The sequence below is a fragment of the Sinocyclocheilus anshuiensis genome, unplaced genomic scaffold (genome assembly GCF_001515605.1).
Source record: "Sinocyclocheilus anshuiensis isolate Anshui unplaced genomic scaffold, SAMN03320099.WGS_v1.1 scaffold3250, whole genome shotgun sequence".
In the NCBI taxonomy this organism is placed as follows: domain Eukaryota; kingdom Metazoa; phylum Chordata; class Actinopteri; order Cypriniformes; family Cyprinidae; genus Sinocyclocheilus; species Sinocyclocheilus anshuiensis.
Window position 1 is genome coordinate 79,697 of NW_015540833.1, and position 6,943 is coordinate 86,639.

The window sequence follows — 6,943 nt, forward strand, 5'->3', positions numbered from 1 at the left end:
TGAGTGAGAGTGAGTGTGTGAGAGTGAGTGAGTGAGGGTGAGGGTGTGTGTGAGGGTGTGGGTGAGGGTGAGGGTGAGTGAGTGTGTGTGAGTGTGTGTGAGTGTGTGTGAGTGTGTGAGAGTGAGTGAGAGCGGGTGAGGGTGAGAGTGAGAGTGTGGGTGGTGAAGTGTGTGTGTTTTATTCATGAGGGTGTAATCCGCGGCCTCTTAAAGCGGCTCTGATCTGTTAATCATCTGTGATTGACAGCTGTTTCAGCTCGAGTGTGACTTACGACTGTTTCAAAACTCTGAATTAGGAAGAATATTGATTTTAGTTTAGTGGAGCAGAGTTCAAGAGCAGAGGGTGGGAAAGTATGAAAAACAACAACAACAAATATCTATCTATCTATAGGCCTATATATATATATATATATATATATATATGTATGTGTATATATATATATATATATATATATGTGTGTGTGTATAGCCAATATATGTGCTATTCCATGTTCATTGTGTATTGTAGTAATATTAGAATATTTTAATTTGTTTTCATTTCTTGATTTAATTTTTTTTATTTGTGATTCATTATTATTAGAAAGTTTGCAAAAAAGCCTCTTCTGTGTATTTTTTTTTTTGTAATTGACTAATTTTACCTCAGTGTCTATCATTGCACAATCCGTGATATGCTTTTTTTTCTGTATTTTAGCAGCATGTTCATTGTGTATTGTAGTAATATTAGAATATTTGAAAGTTTTTATTTTTTTAATTCATTTATAAAGTCTGCAAAAAATTTATTAACTGTAATTAAATATTTAGGATTTTTTCATATATATATTTTTTGTAGTTGACTGATATTACCTCAGTGTCTATCATTGCACAATCTGTGATGTTTTTTTCTGTAATTTATGTCTTAAGTTTTATTGTAGTGGTAGTAGTGAATTAAAAAAAAAAATGTTTCATAAACAATCTCCCAAGAAATAAAATGTAAAGTATATAATTTATTTCAGAAGTTTGAAAACTCATGAATCTGTGTGAATATTCTTGTCTGCTTCTGAGAATAAAACTTGACTTTTGAAAAATTTGAATGAAACGTTATGAAACCATTAAACAGCCTGAACATATATCTTCATATCAGACTTTATACAGTAGAAATCAATTCAAATATTCAATGTATATGTCCATAAATCTATATTCATATATGAATGTGCCTGCTTGAGTGAGTTCAGATGGTTTTGAGTTTGCCGTTTAGTGCAGAATTTTTAGATTTTCTTTTTCATATTTGTATTTTTCCTATTATATTCTAATTGATTTAAAGAAGCTCTTTCTGTGGAATCAATTTTTTTTTTTTTTTGTTAATTTAGTTTTTTTTATTTCAGAACTGTCTTTAAATCTGTCGAGAAATAAAATACCTTTAAAACAAACTAACAAATGTATATTCATGTATAATCTTGTGTCAGAAAGCAAAAGGCAAACAGAAAAACTGAATTTGAAGAATTTTAATGAAATGTTATGAAACGGTAAGACAGCCTGAACAAATATCTGCAAAATGTCAGAATGACTTTATACAGTAGAAATCAATTCAAACATGTCCATAGATCTATATTCATAAAGTCACATCAGCAGTACTGGAAACATGAACAAAAACAGAACTTCATGCAAACAATAAACACCAGCAAGCAAAAACATGCTGAAGAATCTCATGTAAATATAAGCGTGCATATCAGCAATCCGTACAGAGAATAAATTAAACATTTCATCAGGCAGAAGCAAGTCTTCGTTCTTAAATATATTTTCACCAGCTCTTTATATTGTACAGTATTTACAGACTAATGCATAAAGGTCTGAATCGAGACTCAGGCAGGACTGCTGCAGTAATTTAGTTAAAAACACCTCAAGGCACATTCAAAAATATCCAGAAAACAGACTCAAGAAAATCCTCCTCCTGTCTAATGATGCCTAGTGACACGTTTTTATCTCGGGATTATGGAGGATTATTTATGCCACAATAAAAATATAGTAATTGCTAATATTTATCCCACAATTCATAATTATTTACATTTAATGACTTTTGTGTGAGATGTATAACGGTCAGAGAATGACTGAATTGTGAGATCATTTTTTATATCTTTATTCTGTGGCAGAAACAAGCTTCTACAGAAACCCTGAACCGCAACGTGAAAAACAAAAACTCTGAATCTTGGATCTACGGAAGAGGATTAGGTCCAAGCCATAAGAAAAAATGTAAAACCATCTCGGGATTAAAGTCATTATAATGTGAGATTAAACTCGTTACATTTCAAGAAGAAAAAAGTGTTTCATGAAAAACTTAAACTTCGAGAAAAAGTCAAAATAAAATTGAGAATAAACTCATTAAATTACAAGAAAAAAGTCTGTTTCAAGAAAAACTTGTTAAACTTCGAGAAAAAGTCAAAATAAAATGTTGAGAATAAACTCATTAAATTACAAGAAAAAAGTCTGTTTCAAGAAAAACTTGTTAAACTTCGAGAAAAAGTCAAAATAAAATGTTGAGAATAAACTCATTAAATTACAAGAAAAAAGTCTGTTTCAAGAAAAACTTGTTAAACTTCGAGAAAAAGTCAAAATAAAATGTTGAGAATAAACTCATTAAATTACAAGAAAAAAGTGTTTCATGAAAAACTTGTTAAACTTCGAGAAAAAGTCAAAATAAAATGTTGAGAATAAACTCATTAAATTACAAGAAAAAAAAAGTCTGTTTCATGAAAAACTTGTTAAATTTAAAGAAAAAAGTTGTTTTGAGAAAAACTCATTAAACCGAGAAAAAGTCAAAATAAAATGTTGAGAATAAACTAATTCGTGTCATGTTCATTTGAACGTTTTAATCCGCGTCTGCAGAGACGTTGGTCCTAAAGAGTTCGAGTCTGTTTTTATGAAGTAACTGGCTATTACTTTAAGATCCATCCATCCACGAAACGAATCAAAAATAGCAATAGATGATATTTACACTAAGTGAAAACAGTGATATATTCTATTTGCACTTAGTGACAACAGCAGCATTTTTAGCGATGTGCTATGAAAATAGCGATTCTATTTACGCTACGTAAAAGCAGCAGATCTTTGAATTAAGTCTAAATAGTAATTAGATGCTATTTATACTTATAGTGACAGATACTATTTGCACCTCAGTATTGTTGTACATTAACAGGATGCGATAATAATATAGTGTGTAAATAATTTTATTTATTAAAATTATTAAATAGAAGCTGCCTTATTGGTACAACAAAGCCCTCCCTATAGCCTACCTACCCCTAAACCTACCCAATTAATACGTCATTATTAAACGCTCATTAGGCCATTGATTTCCACTTTTCCGATGTGATATGTGATGAAAAAAGGAAGAGCGAGTTCAGCAAAAGGGGGATTCGAACACCAGGGTGTTTATTCTCAGCATTTTATTTAGACTTTTTTCTCGAAATTTAAAGATTTTTTTTTCTCGAAACACGAGTTTGTTCTCAAAGTTTTATTTCAGCTTTTTTACTCGAAATTTAACACGTTTTTTCATGAAACACGAGTTTCTCAAATTTTTATGATTTTATTCTCAACATTTTATTTCGACATTTTTCTTGAAATTTAACGAGTTTAATCTCGCATTATATTGACTAACAATGATGGTTTTATTTTTATTATTGTTTGGCCCTAATCCTCTTCTGTACAAAAACATTATTTAGAGAGATAATTTTTTTTGAGAGAGAGAGAAAAAAATTAAGAGATAAAAAAAAAAAAAATTTAAAGAAAAAAAATTGGAGAATTTTTTTTTTTTTTTTGGAGAAAGAAAAATGTTTTTTGAGGAGACAAAAAAAAGATAATATAGAAAAAAGTGAGAAAAGAAAAAAGGTTTTAGTCTTTAATCTCAGGAAGGATGTAAGACGTGTTTTGTATTTTTGTTCAGGTTGTGTTTCAGGACTTCTGCAGGTTTGTTTCAGAAATGAAATCATGTTTGTTTCTCTGAAAGCGTCAAGAAAGCGAGCTTCATCAGCAGAAACTGCTGTCGTTACACAGAAACTATGCGACTGGATTTACACAAACACACACAACTTCAAGAAGAGATTTCTATCACACTAGTTTCATGTGAACTCTAAAATTCAGAAGATTTTGACTTGTCTTTACAAAATGACGAATCAAAATGATTTTCTGTCACAGATGCTGCTGAAAGAGCTCAACATTTCATTTATATGCTGGACTGATATTATATTCATTATAATTAATGAAGATAAACAGTAATAATATTTAACAAACCATTGGACTAGATTCGCAATCGTGTGTTCGTCACTAGGCAACGTTACATTTCCGCTGTGTGTTTCCATGGCAACTACAATTTAAGACTTTGGATACAGCCGCGGCGTTCGTTCGTTCTGTCATTTATAAAATATATCTCCAAAACATCAATAAATAACTTCATATTAACACAATCAGCTGTGTGTTTCTGACCATACAGTATATGTGAGAGTAGATGCTGTTTACATTTATATAGAAATCCATTAATACAGAAAAACATTCCAAACATTCAGGAAAGCTGAACGTCAATGGTAGTGTTGCAGCAACGACTGGAAAGAAGAAGCCAAAGAGAAACCTCTGTGTGTGTGTGTGTGTCTGCTTTCTCTCTGAATCAGTGAAATCCCAAGTGTGTGACGAGAGTGATGAGCGGACGACTGTAAACACGGCTGTATGAGTGTGTATATGTGTGTGTGTGCGCGTGAGTGAGTGAGTGAGTGTGTGTGCATGAGTGAGTGAGTGAGTGAGTGCATGAGTGAGTGTGTGTGTGAGTAAGTGCGTGTGTATGTGTGCATGAGTGTGTATGTGTGCGTGTGAGTGTGTTTGTGTGCGTGTGAGTGTGTGTGTATGTGTGTGTGTGTGTGTGTGTCTGCTTTCTCTCTGAATCAGTGAAATCCCAAGTGTGTGACAAGAGTGATGAGCGGACGACTGTATGAGTGTGTATACATGTGTGTGTTTGTGTGAGTGTGTTTGAGAGTGTGTGTGCGTGCGTGTGTGTGAGTGCGTGCGTGCGTGTGAGTGTGTGTAAGTGCGTGTGTATGTGTGCGTGTGCGTGAGTGCGTGAGAGAGCGAGTGTGTGTGTGTGTGTGTGAACATTATTTAGAGAGATAATTTTTTTTGAGAGAGAGAGAAAAAAATTAAGAGATAAAAAAAAAAAAAATTTAAAGAAAAAAAATTGGAGAATTTTTTTTTTTTTTTTGGAGAAAGAAAAATGTTTTTTGAGGAGACAAAAAAAAGATAATATAGAAAAAAGTGAGAAAAGAAAAAAGGTTTTAGTCTTTAATCTCAGGAAGGATGTAAGACGTGTTTTGTATTTTTGTTCAGGTTGTGTTTCAGGACTTCTGCAGGTTTGTTTCAGAAATGAAATCATGTTTGTTTCTCTGAAAGCGTCAAGAAAGCGAGCTTCATCAGCAGAAACTGCTGTCGTTACACAGAAACTATGCGACTGGATTTACACAAACACACACAACTTCAAGAAGAGATTTCTATCACACTAGTTTCATGTGAACTCTAAAATTCAGAAGATTTTGACTTGTCTTTACAAAATGACGAATCAAAATGATTTTCTGTCACAGATGCTGCTGAAAGAGCTCAACATTTCATTTATATGCTGGACTGATATTATATTCATTATAATTAATGAAGATAAACAGTAATAATATTTAACAAACCATTGGACTAGATTCGCAATCGTGTGTTCGTCACTAGGCAACGTTACATTTCCGCTGTGTGTTTCCATGGCAACTACAATTTAAGACTTTGGATACAGCCGCGGCGTTCGTTCGTTCTGTCATTTATAAAATATATCTCCAAAACATCAATAAATAACTTCATATTAACACAATCAGCTGTGTGTTTCTGACCATACAGTATATGTGAGAGTAGATGCTGTTTACATTTATATAGAAATCCATTAATACAGAAAAACATTCCAAACATTCAGGAAAGCTGAACGTCAATGGTAGTGTTGCAGCAACGACTGGAAAGAAGAAGCCAAAGAGAAACCTCTGTGTGTGTGTGTGTGTCTGCTTTCTCTCTGAATCAGTGAAATCCCAAGTGTGTGACGAGAGTGATGAGCGGACGACTGTAAACACGGCTGTATGAGTGTGTATATGTGTGTGTGTGCGCGTGAGTGAGTGAGTGAGTGTGTGTGCATGAGTGAGTGAGTGAGTGAGTGCATGAGTGAGTGTGTGTGTGAGTAAGTGCGTGTGTATGTGTGCATGAGTGTGTATGTGTGCGTGTGAGTGTGTTTGTGTGCGTGTGAGTGTGTGTGTATGTGTGTGTGTGTGTGTGTGTCTGCTTTCTCTCTGAATCAGTGAAATCCCAAGTGTGTGACAAGAGTGATGAGCGGACGACTGTATGAGTGTGTATACATGTGTGTGTTTGTGTGAGTGTGTTTGAGAGTGTGTGTGCGTGCGTGTGTGTGAGTGCGTGCGTACGTGTGAGTGTGTGTAAGTGCGTGTGTATGTGTGCGTGTGCGTGAGTGCGTGAGTGAGCGAGTGTGTGTGTGTGTGTGTGTGTGCGCGCATGTGTGTGCGTGTGAGGTCAGGTGGTCAGTCATTTGCGCTCCAGCTCTTTACTCTGTTTCAGCTCCTTAATCCTGCAAACACACACAATTATAATATATACAGTATCTCACAAAACTGAGTACACCCCTCACTTTTCAGCAACCATTTTATTATATGTTGTCAAGGGACAATACTATAGAAATGAAACTTGGATATACAGTGGTGTGAAAAAGTGTTGGCCCCCTTCCTGATTTCTTATTTTTTTGCATGTTTGTCACACTTTAATGACTAGTAAAAGGTAACACAAGTGAACACAACATGCAGTTTTTAAATGAAGGTTTTTATTATTAAGGGAAAACAAAATCCAAAACTACATGGCCCTGTGTGAAGAAGTGTTTGCCCCCCTGTTAAAACTGTGG